Raw genomic sequence first — 18,073 nt, 5'->3', positions numbered from 1 at the left:
GGGATCGGGTGTTTTGAGTTGGGGATTGTCAGTGGGATCGGGTGTTTTGAGTTGGGGATTGTCAGTGGGATCGGGTGGTGTGAGTTGGGGATTGTCGGTGGGATCGGGTGTTTTGAGTTGGGGATTGTCGGTGGGATCGGGTGTTTTGAGTTGTGGGTTTTCAGTGGGATCGGGTGGCGTGAGTTGTGTGGTTTATAATGACACTGCCTGTGACTGTTTCATCATAAAGTTGGCTGGATTTCAGTTGGTGATTTGCAGTTGAAAAGGAGCGAGCACTCCCTGCTCTCCTGCTTCCTTTGACTTCGGTTACAGCCCAAGATAAAGATCGAGCACAGATTTCAGGACTGTGAACCAGCCAGGGAAACGCTGCAGACTAACTGAAAAATGCAGATGAGTACGTACAATGGAATGCGTTGTAAATGTGTGTTTCTGGTGAACGTGTCTCAATGGGTTGAGGCCTCTGCTACCGCACCCTGTGCCAACCCGAAAGTGAAAGAGTTGCAAAGTGAATGAGTCATTCTGATTTGAGCAGTACAGAACTGAGGGGATTTCCAGTCAAACCGTCCCTGTTTACCAGAATCAATCCCCTTCATTCACTCCTCTTCTATTTCTCGATCTTTCTATTCTGCTTTTCTCACTTTTTTTTTTAAGAGTCTTATTCCTTCTCCCACTTATTCCTTTTTAAAATCATTTTCTATTTTCTGGTACTGTTATTTTTATTTTATTTTATAATTGTTTTGCTTTTCTGTTTCTTGTCCTTTCTGCATCCTTGTGTGTTGTCCCCTCATTGCCTTTGTCTCTGTCTCAGAGGGAGGCTAAACAGGTGGTATCGGCTCATCCTTCCATTAAACCTCCACTCAATATTTTTTCTACTGTCCTAAATGGAAGAAAAATTGAGCAGCTCTAAGTACATACTCCAACCATGTTTCTCCCCTCAGTCTCTCTTTCTCCATGTGTTTCTCCGTCTGTCTATGCTATTCTCTCTGTAATAGGAGGTCCAGTACAATAACGGTGCTGGCTGTTCCCCCGGTGCAGACCTCAACACTGCTCCCTTAAGACCACAGGACACGGACTTAAAAGGATCATTATGAAATGCAAAGATAACCCCGAGATTCTTAAACCGCTCTCCCCCGTCTCCTCCACCCTCATCTCCAACAACAAGTGTGACGAGCTATGGACTTCTTTGTTCCTGAGATTGAGACCAACCAATCAGCTGCTCTGCTATGACTCTCTCTTTCATTGGCCGACCTGGCCAAACTTCCCATCATGCTCCCCACTGCCCTATCCCTGAACTTTCTCTAGTTTCTCTCCTATCTCCCCTCAATCCCTCTCTGAGCTCATCTTGTCCAAGAGACTCCCCCTCCTGTTCCCTTGATCTTATTCCCACCAAACTACTGATCACCTACCTTCCCCTCCTGGTCCCCACGTTAGCCGATATTGTAAACGGTTCTCTCTCTTCAGGTGTTGTTCCTCTCTCTTTTTGAAATCAGCCATCATCACCCCTCCCCTCAAAATAAACCATCGTTCTTGCAAACCAGCATCCCATCTCCAACCTCCCTTTCTTCTCCAAAGTCCTTGAATGAGGTGTCGCCTTCCAAATGCGTACTCATCTTTCCCAGAAGTCCATGTTTGAATCCCTCCAATTAGGTTTCCGTCCCTGCACATTACCAAAATGACTCTTGTCAAAGTTACTAATGATATCCAATGTGACTGTGACAATGGCAAACTATCCCACCTTTTCCTTCTCGACCTGTCTGCAGCCTTTGACACAGTTGACCACACCATCCCCCTTCAATACCTCTCCACTGTCGTTCAACTGGGTGAGAATGCTCTCACCTGCTTCCATTCTTATCTATTTAATCGTAGCCAGAGTATCACTTGCAATGGCTCCTCTTCCCACTCCTGTATAATTACTACTGGTGTCCAAAGATCTATCCTTGACCCCTCCTGTTTCTCATCTACATACTGCACCTTGGTGACATCATCCGAAAGTGCAGCATTAGTTTTCACAAGGCCGCTGACGGCACCCAGCTCTACCTCACCACCATCTCTCTCGACTCCTCCACTGTTGCTAAATTATAAGACTGCTTATCTGACATCCAGTACTGGATAAACAGAAATTTCCTCCAATTTAATATTAGGAAGCTCCCTAGCTCCCGACTCCCTCCCTTTCCCTGATTAAACCAGTCTGTTCACAACCTTGGGGTCAAAGTTGACTCTGAGATAAGCTTCTGACCTCATGCCATAAAAAAAGAAAGATTTGCATCTATATAGCTCTTTTCACAACCTCTGGATACCTCAAAGCCCTTTACATCCAATGGAGTACTTTTGAAGTGTAGTCACTGTAATGTAGAAAATGTGGCAGGCAGTTTACACACAGCAAATACTCACAAACAGCAATGTGATAATAACTCTGTTTTTTGTAATGTTGATTGAGGAATAAATATTGGTCACAACATCAGGTATAACTCCCCTGCTTTTCTTCAAAATAGTGCCATGGGATCTTTTATATCCACCTGAGCAGGTAGATGGGGCCTCCATCTAACATCTCATCCGAAAGACAGCACCTTCAACAGTGCAGCACTCACTCAGTAATGCACTGGAATGTCAGCCTTGATTTTTATGCTCAAGTCCTGGAGTGGCACTTAAACCCACAACCTTATGACTCAGAGGTGAAAATGATACCAACTGAGTCACGGCTGACATAACTAAGACTGCCTATTTCCACCTCTGTAACATCATCCAACTTCACGCGTCTCAGCTCCTCTGCTGCTGAAACCCTTATTCATGTCTCATTACCTCATGACTTCACTATTCTAATGCACTTCTGGCTGATCTCTCACATTATACCCTCCATAAACTTGAGGCCATCAAAAACTCTGCTGCCCATATCTTAACTCACACCAAGTCCCATTCAATCATCACCCCTGTGCTCACTGACTTACAGTGACTCCCAGTCAAGCAACATAAGAAACAGGAGCAGCAGTAGGCCATTCAGCCCTTCAAGCCCGCTCTGCCATTCAATTATCATGGCTGATTATCTACTTTAACACCAATTTTCTGCACTACCCATGTAACCCTTGATGTTTTTAATATGTAGAAATCTATCGATCTCAGTCTTGAACATACTCAACGTCAGCCTCCACAGCCCTCTGGGACAGAGAATTACAAAGATTCACCATCCTCTGAGTGAAGATATTCCTCCTCATCTCAGTCCTAAATGTTCTGTCCCTTATTTTGAGACTATGTCCCCTGGTTCTGGACTCTCCAGCCAGGGGAAACATCCTTCCTGCATCAACCCTGTTGAGCCCTGTAAGAATTTTGTATGTTTGAATGAGATTATCTCTCATTCTTCTAAACGCCAGAGAATAAAAGCCCAGTCTATTTAATCTTTCGTCAAAGGACAATCCCTCCATTCTGGGAATTAACTTAGTGAATCTTTGTGGCACTCCCTCTATGGTTAGTATATCTTTCAATAGATAAGACGACCAAAACTGTACACAATACTCCAGGTGCAGTCTCACCAAGGCTCTATATAATTGCAGTAAGGCATCTTTACTCTGATACTCAAATCCCTTTGTAATGAAGGTCAACATAACATTTGCCTTCTTAATTGCTTGCTGTGACTCATGAACAAGGCCACCTAAGTCCCATTGAAATTCAACACTTCACCATTTAAGAAATACTCTATTTCTGCTTTTCCGACCAAAGTGGATAACCTCACATTTCTCCACATTGTATTCCAGCTGCCAATTTTTTCCCATCTCGCTTGCCCTCTTCAAATCCCCTTGAAACGTCTTTGCATCCTCCTTACAACTCACACCTCCACCTAGCTTTCTGTCATCTACATTTGATCCCCACATTCAAATCATTGAAATAGACTGTGAATAGCTGTGGCCCAAGCACTGATTCTTGCGGTTCCCCACTAGTCACAGCCTGCCAATCTGAAAATGACCCGTTTATTCCTACTCTCTACTTTCCGTCTGTTAACCAGTTCTCAATCCTTCTCAATGCCAGTATATTCCCCCCAATCCCATGTGCTTTAATTTTGTTTACTAACCTCTTGTGTGGGACCTTTTCAAAAGCTTTCTGAAAATCCAAATATACCACATCCAGCGATTCCTCCTTATCTACTTTGCTAGTTACATCCTCAAAAAACTCCAACAGGTTTGTCAAACACGATTTCCCTTTCATAAATCCATGTTGACGCTCCCCAATCCTACCATTATTTTTGAAGTGTCCTGTTAGCACGTCCTTTAGAATAGATTCTAGCATTTTCCCTACAACTAACGTTAGACTAACAGGTCTGTAGTTCCCTGTTTTCTCTCTCCCTCCTTTCTTAAATAGTGGGGCTACATTCGCTATCTTTCAATCTGCAGGCACCATTCCAGAGTCTACAGAATTTTGAAAGCTGACCGTCAATGCCTCTACGATCTCAACAGTCACCTCTTTCAACATTCTGGGATGTAGGTCATCATGTTCAGGGGATTTATTTACTTTAAACTGCATTAATTTTTCTAGTACTTTTGTTTTTACGAATAACCTTGCAGTTCCTTGTTTACACTAGTCCCTTGATTCTGCATTATTTCTGGAAGGTTTTTAGTATTTTCCTATGTGAAGACAGACGCAAAGTATTTGTTTAGGATCTCCGCCATTTTCTTATTCCCCATTATAAATTTTCCTGACTCTGCCTGTAATGGGCCCACATTTGTCTTTACTAATATTTTCCTTTTTACATACCGACAGAAGCTTTTACAGTCCATTTTTTATGCTTCTTGGTAGTTTACTCTCATATTTTATTTTCCCTTTCTTAATCTTTTTCTTGGTCCTCCTTTGCAGAATTCTGAAATGCTCCCAATCCTCAGGCTTACCATTTTTTTGGGCAACTTTATACACCTCTTCCTTTGCTCTAATACAATCCTTGATTTATTTTTAGCCACAGTTGGAACACTTTCCTTGGTGGGTTTTTGTGCATTAAAGGAATGTCTTTTTGTTGTAAACTATGTATTATTTCTTTAAATGTTAGCCATTGCCTGTCTACTGTCATACCTTTTAACATAGTTTCCCAATCCACCACTGCCAATTCGCCCCTCATACCTTCATAGTTTCCTTTGATTTAAGACCCTAGTTTCTGATTGAACTACATCACTTTCAAATTCAATGTAAAGTTCTATCATATTATGGTCACTCTTTCCTAAAGGCTTCTTTACAGCAAGATTATTAATGATCCCTTTTTCATTGCACAATACTAGATCTAAAATAGCCCATTCCCCAGTTGGTTCCTCAGCATACTGCTCTAGAAAACCATCTTGCATACATTCCAAGAATTTGTCCTCCATAACATTAGTACTAATAAAGTTTACCCAGTCTATATGTAGATTGAAATCCCCCATGATTACTGTATTATTACATGTTACATGCACCTGTAATTTCCTGATTTATAATGTGATTTACATTACCACTGCTGTATGGTGGCCTATAAACAACTTTCACCAATGTTTTCTGCCCCTTGCTGTTTCTTAGTTCCACCCAAACTGATTTCATGTCTTGATCTTTAGAACTAAGGTCATTTCTCACTACAGTTATAATGCCCTATTTTAAGGGAGCGGAGAGCAGTCGGACCTGTGTGAGAGCAGTCCAGGCGCGCGAAGTTTTGAAAAAAAAAGTGAACAGTGACATCACAGGAAAGCTGCAAGGCGATTGGTTGGTGAGTAACTGCTGTTAGGGAAGAGCTCTAAATAGCTGGCTTAGTAACTAAGGTAAGAAAGGTCTACAGTTTATTTTCATAAATAGTAAGTAGTGTTTTTTAAGGAGTTCTGTAGTAACGTGGACCAGGGAAGAAGGGCCCTAGAGTAATTGATATTATTTGATATTAAGCATCTTCCAAAAGGTTTAATTTAAAGGGTTAAGTCATGGAGAGCTCAAAGCCATGGTGTGCTCTATGTGGGAAGCCGGGAACAATTCCAGTGCCCGGGACCAGCATGTGTGCAGGAAGTGTCTCCAGCTGCAGCTCCTGGAAGCCCGGGTTTCAGAGCTGGAGAGGCGGCTGGGGACACTGTGGAGCATCCACGAGGCGGAGAGTAGCGTGGATAGCACCTATAGAGAGGTGGTCACACCGCAGGCTCAGACCCCACAGGCAGGAAGGGAATGGGTGACCATCAGGCAGAGCAAGATGACTAGGCAGGCAGTGCAGGAATCTCCTGTGCCTATTCCCCTGCAAAACAGATATACTGCTTTGGATACTGTTGGGGGAATGGCCTCTCAGGGGAAAGCAGCAACAGCCCAAATGGTTGCACCACGGTTGGCTCTGCTGCACAGGAGAGGAGTAAAAAGTGGAGGAATGCAATAGTTATAGGGGATTCAATTGTAAGGGGAATAGATAGGCGTTTCTGTGGCCACAAAAGAGACTCCAGGACAGTGTGTTGCCTCCCTGGTGCTAGGGTTAAGGATGTCTCAGAGCATTTACAGGACATTCTGAAGGGGGAGGGTGAACAGCCAGTGGTCGTGGTACACATTGGTACAAACAACATAGATTTTAAAAAAGGATGAGGTCCTAAAAGCAGAACATAGGGAGGCAGGAAGTAAGTTGAAAAGTAGGACCTCAAAGGTAGCGATCTCAGGATTACTACCAGTTCCACATGCATGTCAGAGTAGAAATAGCAGGATATATCAGATGAATGCGTGGCTGAAGAGATGGTGTGAGGGGGAGGGTTTTAGATTCCTGGGACATCGGGACACGTTCTGGGGGAGGTGGGACCAGTACAAATTGGACGGGTTACACCTGGGCAGGACCGGGACTGATGTCCTGGGGGGAGTATTTGCTAGAGTGGTTGGGGAGGGTTTAAACTAAAATGGCAGGGGGATGGGAACCTTTGCAAGGAGTCAGAGGAGGGGGGATCAAAGACAAGAACAAAAGACAGTAAGGGGAATAAGAAAAGTGATAGGCAGAGAAATCAAGGGCCAGAATCAAACAGGGTCACAGTGGAAAATAGTGGGAAGGGGACAAGTAATGTTAAAAGGACAAGCCTTAAGGCTTTGTGCCTTAACACACGGAGCATTCGCAATAAAGTGGATGAATTAATTGTGTAAACAGATGTAAACTGGTATGATATAGTCGGGATTATGGAGACATGGCTGTAAGGTGACCAGGGATGGGAAATGAACATCCAGGGGTATTCAGTATTTAGGAAGGACAGACAAAAAGTAAAAGGAGGTGGAGTTGCATTGCTGGTTAAAGAGGAAATTAACGCAATAGCGAGGAAAGATATTAGCTCTGACGATGTGGAAACTGTATGGGTAGAGCTGAGAAACACTTAGGGGGCAAGAAACGTTAGTGGGGATTGTATATAGACCCCCAAACTGTGGTGGTGATGTTAGCTATGGCATTAAACAGGAAATCAGAGACAGGAAAAGGAACATCTGTAATTATGGGTGACCTTAATCTGCATATAGATTGGACAAATCAAATTAGTCACAACACCATAGAGGAGGAATTCATGAAGTGTATACGGGATGGTTTTCTGGATCAATGCGTTGAGGAACCAACTAGAGAACAGGCCATCCTAGACTGGGTATCGTGTAATGAGAGAGGAATAACTGACAATCTAGTTGTGCGAGACCCCTTGGGGATGAGCAACCAAAATATGATAGAATTCTTCATCAAGATGGAGAGTGACGTAGTTGATTCTGAAACTAGGGTCCTGAATCTTAATAAAGGAAACTACGAAGGTATGAGGCGCGAGTTGGCCATGATGGATTGGGAAACATTACTTAACAGGATGACGGTGGATAGACAATGGCAAACATTCAAAGAGTGCATGGATGAACTGCAACAATTATTTATTCCTGTCATGATTAATGATTAAATTATAAGGAGATATTACACAAACTAGGGTGGTATTCCCTGGAATTCAGAAGGTTAAGGGGTGATTTGATCGAAGTTTTCAGGGTATTATGGGGAACAGATAGGGTGGATAGAGAGAAACCATTTCCGCTGTTTGGGGGAGTCTAGGGCTAGGGAACAAGGTTAAAAATTAAAGGCAGGCCTATCCAGAGCGAAAGGATGATAGAAGTTTGGAATTGTCTTCAGCAAATGGAACTGCTGTTTGGTCACTTGGTAATTTTAAATCTGAGATTGGTAGATTTTTGTTAACCAGAAGTATTAAGAAATATGTGTCAAAGGCAGGTATATGAAGTTAGATGACAGGTCAGAAATGGAATGGTGGAACAGGTTCAAGGGGTTGAATAGCCTCTTCCTGTTCCCATGATCAGTTTTATATCGATTCAAGACTATGGGTGAGAGCAGAATAGTGCGATTATTTGTAATTGATACGGAGCTATTGGGAATGTAGAATTAGTTTGGAACTGAAACGGGACAATGGGGCAAGAATGGGACAGTGGGGTTAGTTTGGGAACATTACCACGATTTCCAATATGGGAACAGGATGCACTGTCACAGTAGAAGTGAAAGCAGTTTTGTCCTTCACAGGTATGATATCAGCAGCAGTCATGCGTCCCCATATGAAGAACAGGGAAAGCTTTCAAGATTGGGATATTTGTAAACGTCCACATAAATTGCTTCTTCTCTCACTAGGATTGAGTGTGACACAAGGAGCCCTCTGTTGGCAGAGAGTCCCTACTACAGCAGACAGGCTTCTCTTCATCGTACAGACCCTAAGTTGAATCCGGCGTACACAGTGTGTGTATAACAGGTGTGAATAGCAGGCTCCTGAAAAGCTTTCTCTGAAAGCACAAAAAAAGGGGAAAAAGGGAGAAGCAAGAGAGAAAACAAACCAGCAAAGAAAAAGGAAACAAATGGCTACTGTCTAAAATTGTTGTACTCAATGTTGAGTCCAGAAAGCTGTTGAAGCCCAGTTGAAAGATAAGGTGCTGTTCCTTGATTCGTGTTACGCTTCATTGAAACACTGCAGGACGCCGAGGGCAAAACGGTCAGAGTGGGAGCACGGGGGAGAATTGAAATGACAGGCAACTGGAAGCTCAAGGTCACGCCTGTGGGCTGAATGGAGGTGTTCCGCAAAGCGCTCACCCAATCTGCGTTTGGTCTCCCCAGTGTGGAGGAGGCAGCTGAGTATTTCCAGCACTTACTGTTAATAATGAAGAGTTAATTTGATTTAATAGTGTTGGTTGAGAAATGAATGTTGGTTTGGTTCCTCTTCGAATACTAAGTAAATTGTGCTTTTGGAGAGCCAGCGCAGACACGACACACCGAATGACCTCCTTCTGTGCTGTAACAATTCTGTGATTCTGTAAATAGGGCCACAGGATCATCACTTTACAAGGAGAAGTGGCCTTATTTTAGCATCTTAACACTATCAACATCCTGGGGGTTAACATTGACCAGAAACTGGAGTAGCCATATAAATACCACGGCTACAAAAGCCGGTCAGAGGCTAGGAATCCTGCAGCAAGTAACTCACCTCCTGACTCCCCAAAGCCAGTCCACCATCTACAAGGCACAAGCCAGGAGTGTGATGGAATACTCTCCACTTGCTTGGATGGGTGCAGCTCCAACAACACTCAAGAAGCTCGACACCATCCAGGACAAAACAGCCTGCTTGATCAGCACCCCATCGACAAACATTCACTCCCTCCACCACCAACGCACAGTGGCAGCAGTGTGTACCATCTACAAGATGCACTGCAGCAGCTCATCCAGGCTCCTTCAACAGAACCTTCCAAACCCGTGATCTCTACCACCTACAAGGACAAGGGCAGCAAATGCATGGGAACACCACCACCTGCAAGTTCCTCTCCAAGCCACACACCATCCTGACTTGAAAATATATCGCCGTTTCTTCGCTATCGTTGGATCAAAATCCTGGAACTTCCTTCCTAACAGCACTGTGAGAGTACCCGCACCAAATAGCCTGCAGCAGTTCAAGAAGCAGCTCACCATCACCTTCTCAAGGACAATTAGGGATGGGCAATAAATGCTGGCCTAGTCAGCGATGCCCACATCCCATGAAAAAATTAAAAACAAAACATCCAACAGTGCAGCTCTCCCTCACTACCACCATACTGAAGTGTCAGCCTAGATTTTGTGTTTGAGATCCTAGTGTGGGGGTTGAACTAGCAACCTGGTCAAGAAATCACATATTTAAAATCAATGAGCACAATCTACCCCAAATATTTACTCAGAGGTCTGGGCTGGATTTGGGAGTCTCCTGGGGCTGGGACAAAAAGGTGGTGGGGCAATTAAGTGCCTGGCACCAGGATATCCATCCTTTTAATGACAGGAATCCCGCCTCCAAGAGCTGCCAGCCAATCAGAGGGTCGGCAGCTCAGTCGTATTGGCAGTGCCATCGGGAGCGGGGCCACTGCTAGTACTATATCAGGAGTGGGACCAGGCCCATCGCTGAAGACCTGGAGAGAGGTTAAGTGAGGCAGGGTCACCAGGGCCAGTCCAGCAGGCCAGAGCGATAGGGGAAGGGAGGGAGGGTGGGAGTTGAGTGCAGGGGGAGGGCGGGAGTTGCAGGTTTTCCCAGCAGGGAGCCTTCCGTGGGCCACAGATTGCCCCCACCCCCGTGCAAGTACACAGAGAGGTCGCCTCGTTTTACTGGGCGACCTCCCAGGTTGGCGGAGACCTGCCCGCCACTGGCTTAATTCCACTGATGGCAGGAAGAGGCCCTTAAATGGCTAATAATAGGCCTCGTAAGGGCCTCATTTGGCTTCTTGGTGGGAAGGTCGTCATTGGCCTATTTCTCCCCCGATTTAATTGCGGTGCGAAGGGAAGGCAACAGGTACTCTGTCCCCCTGCCTCCCATCACAATTCTATGGGCCCCCCCACCTCCTAGCCATCTCCGGGGGGGCCCATTAAATCCAGACCCAATGTCTTTGAAACTGAATTCCCAACAGAATCCAAATATTCACACAGGGTAATATCTCCTATATCTCCTATACAGTATCCCCAATACATCCCAAATAACCACACAGGGAATGGCTCCCAAACAAAACTTCCAATATATCCCCAAGATTCCCCGAGGGAATGTCACCAAAACAGGATCCAAATTATATCCTTAATATTCATACAAGGAATGTCTCCCAAATAGGATCCCCAAACCAGCTTGAATGTTGAACAAAAGCAACAAAGGCTTCCATTTACTTAGCATGCTTAACATAAAGAGCGCTAGGATGCCGGTGAAGTGCGCAGGTGCAGCGTCCGGCGGTGGCGGCTGAATGAACCACAGCTCAATGTGGCAGCCCTTCTTCCTGGTTAATTAATATCCAGTCATCTCTCATTGGCACCATCAGAGTGACCCGTGTGGGAGCAGGAACTGCCAAACACCGGCCTGAAAGGGTATTCACAACAGGGAGAGCAGTAACCACCTCAACAACAGCAGCACAGGGAAGGGGATTCACCTCATTTCCAACCATGGACACCAGGAAATCTCTGAAACTCGAGCATTATGGGTGGCGCAGTGGTTAGCACCGCAACCTCACAGCTCCAGCGACCCGGGTTCAATTCTGTGTGTGTGGAGTTTGCAAGTTCTCCCTGTGTCTGCGTGGGTTTTCTCCGGGTGCTCCGGTTTCCTCCCACAGCCAAAAGACTTGCAGGTTGATAGGTAAATTGGCCATTATAAATTGCCCTTAGTATAGGTAGGTGGTAGGGAAATATAGGGACAGGTGGGGATGTGGTAGGAATATGGGATTAGTGTAGGATTAGTATAAATGGGTGGTTGATGGTCGGCACAGAATCGGTGGGCCGAAGGGCCTGTTTCAGTGCTGGATCTCTAAACTAAACTAAACTAAACGCGAGCATTGCTGTGTAATTCACACTGTGCCCATCCATGGACACCGGTAACTCTCAGAAACACGAGCATTGCTGTGTAATTCACACTGTGCCCATCCATGGACACCAGTAACTCTCAGAAACACGAGCATTGCTGTGTAATTCACACTGTGCCCATCCATGGACACCGGTAACTCTCAGAAACACGAGCATTGCTGTGTAATTCACACTGTGCCCATCCATGGACACCGGTAACTCTCAGAAACACGAGCATTGCTGTGTAATTCACACTGTGCCCATCCATGGACACCAGTAACTCTCAGAAACACGAGCATTGCTGTGTAATTCACACTGTGCCCATCCATGGACACCGGTAACTCTCCGAAACACAAGCATTGCTGTGTAATTCACACTGTGCCCATCCATTGAAACCAGGAAATCTTTCCTGACTGGCTTAGCACTGCAGGAGGCAGTGTGTGCAGTCTATTAAACAGTGAATCTGCCTAATGGGTCAATGAAAGGCAGCAAAATGAACTCTGAAGAGTGTTGGAGGGAGGAGCTGCCTGGAGGAGAATGGTGTTTCAACAATGGCAATGCATCCCAGATTCCCCATTGCCTCTAGGAACATTCTCCTATCAAGAATGGATTTCAATACAATTTCAATCGGATGGGCAGCCAGTTCCAACATTACTACACAGGCAGTGAAGACAAAAGTCTATCCCAAAGCCTATCAAATGGGCATTCCCATATACGTCCTTATAATGCAGAGAGAACAGGCGCAAAAGGAAGAGGAAGTGTCAATAAATTCAGATAAGAACTACTGATAGGTGGAATGAAAAATAATTCCCAGCCTGAAACCATTGAAAGGCAGCGTCCAGACTCCTCAGCACAGCAGAGATGTTGTTTCTTTCATGGGATGTTGGCATCACTGACAAGGCCAGCATTTATCCTTTCATTTGCGGACATGTTTCTCCTCCAGTATTTTCTGGATCACCTCATTGTTTTCATCGAACCAACCTTACGAGAGGTAGGGCCAAGGACCTCCAGAGCAGTGGAGTACATTGTATCCCTGAATGTCTCCCAGTCTTCCTCGACGAAGTGAGTATCCATTTTCACTGTGCACTAGCAACACTCAAGTTTCTCAGAGAGATTCCTTCATGACTGCCTGTTTGAGCATTTCAGACACTGAGATGCTTCTGGACCTTCAAGCCCTGGGGGCATCTCGAGGGTTGGATCTTGATGTTTAGCTTTGAGCTGATAAGATGGTGGTCAGTCAGCAGTCAGTTCCACACATGGCTTTTGTTACATGCACATCCTGCCTATCCCTCTTCCTGGTGATGACATTCTTGATTAGATGCTCTCCGGTGCCTTCCATCATGGTGATTCTGTCATTGAAATCAGATATTGCATGGATGGGAAGCTGCTCAATCTGAAACTATACTGGAAAAAATCCAAAGTCTCCAAGGACATATTTTGTGATTTCCTGTTTGCCGATTACTGACTGTGCACTAATTACCAGTTGAGCTTGACATGTAATGTAGCATGGACTTGTTCTGCAATGCATGAAACAACTTTGGCCTTATGATCAGCACAAAGAAAAATGAAGTAATGTACCAGCCTGCTCCAGGAAAGCCCTATCTTGAGCCCAAGGTTCAGTCCATGACCAGAACCTGTCAGCAGCCGATAGGTTCACTTTAGCAGCACTCTCACTCGAGCTGTCTATATCGATGACAAGACACATGCAAGAATTGCCAAAGAAAGTATAGCCTTTGGCAGATTTCAAACATCAGTCTGGGAATGAAGAAGTGTAAGTCTGCCTACCAAACTGAAGGTCTATACAGCGATAGTCCTGCCCACTCTGCTATACGCGTGCAAGACTTGGATGGTGTGCCAGTGTCATGCCAAGAAGCTCAACCACTTGCACTTGAGCTGCCTTTGGAAGCTTCTAAAGATCAGATGTCAGGAGAAAATACCAGACACTGAGGTGCTCACCCGAGCTGGCATGACAAGTATCCACACCATATCAAGACAGGCACAATTGAGTTGGGCTGGTCATATAGCCAGAATGCCTGACATTCATTTACCAAAGTGAATCTTCTATGGAGAGTTTGAGTCTGGGGTGCGCTCTCATGGAGATGAAAGGAAACGCTACAAGGACACTGAAGGCTTCGCTTAGGAGTTTTCATATCGACCCTGAGTCCTGGGAGAAGCTCGCCCAAGATCACTGCACCTGTCACAACCAAATAAAAAAGGCCACGGCCTCCTTCGAAAACAAGTGCATATCAGAGGCAGAGAGAAAACGCAAGGAGAGGAAATCCAAGCCTGTAGCTCGTCCAAAACTGAATCGTCTGCGGTATCCTGCCCTATTTGCAGTAGAGCCTTCCAGGCGCAGACTGGTCTTAGCAGTCCTAAATACCCACTGGAATCCTAGTAAACACCCCAGATAATGGACATGGTCATCTTCGCCCTAAAAGACAAACAACATTTACATACATGTACCACTCTGGGTGCATCTTCTTCCAGAGCCACTTCTACAAATATTTATTTTAGAATAATTGTAAACCTCGTGTATCTGATTTTTGCCCAAAATTTCAGTCTCTTATGCTACAACTACACTACATTAGCACCCCCCCCCCCCCCGACCCAACAAATATTGGAACTTTGGCCCAACTGCTTCTTCATTGCTGGATCTAAATCCTTGCATTCCTTATTTTCACATTCTGTTATTACCATCACTGTAACTGTAGCAGTTCAAGACAAACTGCCTATTTTTCTGGGCAACTAGAGATAGGCAAATACACTTCCTTTCCAGATCTCAAAAGCAAGAAATTAGAACAAATTGTATGTTAGGTAATGCAGATCATTTTGGAAATATTAGCAGTTCGGGAAAGATCTCCTACTATAAGTAACCTGTTGAAGGATCTAATGACACATGTGGCTTCCAGAATGGCAGCAATAACACTTATTCTCTGCAAGACTCTCTTAACACCATTTCTTATGGTTTCCAGAAGACCCTGTGGTCTGCCTGGGCTAATAGCTAATATGTGGCTGTCCTCAGGATAGTAACTCAGTTTACCCTCCTTGCAGCCCCCTCTGATGGCACCACAAGAAGCAGCTTTCTGCAAGGGCTACCCTTGTCCCTACCAAAACCGTCAGTGTTTCCCATCCCATCATTGCCCCGGCATGGCCTGATCTTTTATCTGTTAATTCCAAACAGTTGACATTCAATGGCATTACCATCGCTGAATCCCCCACCATCAACATCCTGGGGGTTATCATTGACCAGAAACTGAACTGGAGTCGCCATATAAATACTGTGGCTACAACAGCAGTCAGAGGCTAGGAATCCTGTGGCGAATAACTCACCTCCTGACTCTCCAAAGCCTGTCCACCATCTACAAGGGACAAGTCAGGAGGAGTGTGATGGAATACACTTGACTGGATGGGTGCAGCTCCAACAACACTCAAGAAGCTCAACACCATCCAGGACAAAGCAGCCTGCTTGATTATCAACCCATCCACCACCTTCAAAATTTACTCCCTCCATCACCGACGTACAGTGGCAGCAGTGTGTACCATCTACATAATGTACTGCAGCAATTCAGCAAGGCTTCTTCGACAGCACCTTCCAAACCCGCGACCTCTCCACCGACAAGGTCAAGGGCAGCGGACGCAAGGGAACACCACCAGCTGCAAGTCGCACACCATCCTGACTTGGAACTATACCGCCTTTCCTTCACTGTCGCTGGATCAAACTCCTGAAACTCCCTTCCTGACAGCACTGTGGGTATAGGTACACCAGATGGACTGCAGCGGTTCAGCAAGGCAGCTCACCACCACCTTCTCAAGGGCAATTCAGAATGGGAAACAAATTATGGCCTAGCCAGCAATGCTCACATTCCATGAAACAAATGAAAAAAAGATTTGAGCATATCTAGCTTAGCTATCCATGGCTAGATCTGGCTGGACCATATCAGCTCTACATGGCCTCACTCTCCTCTGCCAAAGTGTTCACCACTCTACAAAGATCCTGGACAGCAAAGACAATCCTGGGTGATTTTTTACTCCATTACCAACTGTTGCTTAAACACAGCTCCCCATCCCTTCTGCCCTCGCCTGCAATAACAAGTGAGGGGAGCTTTTCCTGGAGACCACCTCCTGAACTATAGAAAGGATTTTGAAGCACTGAAGTACACAGAGATTTATAAGGATGCTAACAGAATTGAGAGGATACAACTATCAGGAATGACTGAGCAGGCTCGGATCTTTTCTCTGGAAAAGTGAACTGATGAGGAGAGCTGATGGAGGGCTTTAAAATTATGAAGGGCTTTGATAGGGCGGATAGGCAGAAACTGTTTCCAATTTTGGATGAGTCCAGAGTAAGTGGGCATAAATGTAAGATAGCCACTAACAGACAAAATAAAGAATTTAGGAGTAAACTCTATGCGTAGAATAGTGAAGAGTTTTGGAGTAGAGTGTGACGCGCTTTGGGATGCTTTACTATGTTAAAGATGCTATATAAATTCGATTTGTTTTATCGTGGTTCCTGTTGTAGTGTGAATGTGAAACTCAGTGCCACACGGAGTGGTTGAAGCAGGTAGAATTGATACATTTCAAAGAAGGTTTGATGCATACATGAAGGAGAAAGGAATAGAGCGACATGGACACAGAGTGGGAACAAGTAATAAGTGGGAGGAGGATCATGTGGAGTGGCATAGACCGGTTGGGCTGAGGGACCTGTAGATGCTGTGTAATTTTAGGTAACAAGCTTCAAGCATTGTTTTAAAGACCATCGGCTTTTGTTAAATTGTCTGCTATTGACTTTGCACTGGTATGCAGAGATCTTCCATGCTCACTGGGTGCTGCAGGATCTTAATTGTATCATTGATGAGACAAGCCAGGTTATAATTTTGTTATTTGGTTGTATCTGCACATGTAAGTTTGTGTGGACTATTTGTGCATTTATGATGAACTGTCATTTGTAGCAGTGTTTTGGTTCTGGTAACACTGAGTTAGCCCAATATCACTTCATAGCTTCACTCCAAAATAGTCCACTATAGAGTTTCAGAGGAAGTTCTGATGAAAGGTCACAGACCTGAAATGTTAACTCGGTTTTTTTTTCTCTCCACAGATGCTGCCTGACCTGCTGAGCTTTTCCAGCATTTTATGTTTTTGCTCCACTATCAAGTTTGACTGACTGGGAATCATACAGGCTCAGTCCCAGGAGCTGATCGATAACATCTTTGCTGAAGCCTAACAAACATGGTTTGGTTTTCTGAAAAAAATAGTTTCAATCACTTCGTCAAAATAAAAAAAAAATCAGGCACTAATGTAGGTTTGCTTGATAAAAGCAGTTTATAAAACTTGATTATGCAGACAGACATTCTTAGATTCAAATTCTGGCTTCACTTACTTCAGTGAGGGATAAAGTAGAGGAGTCAGTCAGCATTTTGAGGTCAGACACAGAAAGTTCGCAAATCCACTGGCTCGAGACTGATGTGGTGTACCTGGACTTCCAAATGACATTTGATAAACTGCCATGTTAACAGGCTTGTCAGCAAAGTTAAAGCCCATGGGAAAAAGGACAGGGACAGCATGGATACAAAGTTGCTTCAGTGACAGGAAACAGAGAACAGTAGTGAATGGTTGTTTTTCGGACCGGAGGAAGATATATAGCGGCGTCCCCCAGAGTAGGTGTTAGGACCATTGCCTTTCTTGATGTATATCAATGACCTAGGTTTGGGTGTGCAGGGCACAATTTTAAAATTTGTGGATGACTCAAAACTTGGAAGTATTGTGAATTGTGAGGAGGATAGTGCTAAACTTCAAGTCAGGCTAAGGGAATGGGCAGACAAGTGGCAGGTGAAATTTAATGCCGAAAAGTGTGAAGTGCTACATTTTGGTAGGAAGAATGAGGAGACGCAATATAAAATAATGGTTACAATTCCAAAGGGGATTCAGGAGCAGAGTGACCTGGGAGTAGATGTGCACAAATAATTGAAGGTGGCAGGACAGGTTGAGAAAGTGGTTAAGAAGGCATATGGAATCCTGGGCTTTATAAATAGAAACATTGAGTACTAAAGCAAGAAAGTTTTAATGAACCTTTATAAAACACTGGTTTGCCCTCAACTGAAGTATTGTGTCTGATTCTGGGAACCAAACTTTAGGAAGAATGTTTTAGTTTTAGAGATACAGCACTGAAACAGGCCCTTCGGCCCACCGAGTCTGTGCCGACCATCAACCACCCATTTATACTAATCCTACACTAATCCCATATTCCTACCACATCCCCACTTGTCCCTATATTTCCCTACCACCTACCTA

General features: G+C 44.7%; 1 long non-coding RNA gene across 1 annotated transcript; it reads left to right on the top strand.

Moving 5' to 3' along the window:
* The first annotated feature begins 247 nt into the window (after positions 1 to 247).
* Positions 248 to 17,868, top strand: LOC137346288 (uncharacterized). The gene is made up of 3 exons (XR_010968694.1): positions 248 to 394; positions 5,603 to 5,707; positions 16,881 to 17,868. It is a non-coding gene; the product is annotated as an uncharacterized lncRNA (long non-coding RNA).
* Positions 17,869 to 18,073: the final 205 nt, after the last annotated feature.

The sequence above is a fragment of the Heterodontus francisci genome, chromosome 29, assembly GCF_036365525.1.
Source record: "Heterodontus francisci isolate sHetFra1 chromosome 29, sHetFra1.hap1, whole genome shotgun sequence".
NCBI lineage: Eukaryota > Metazoa > Chordata > Chondrichthyes > Heterodontiformes > Heterodontidae > Heterodontus > Heterodontus francisci.
The sequence above is the reverse complement of the archived record's forward strand: the minus strand, read 5'-3'. Positions and strand labels throughout refer to the sequence as shown.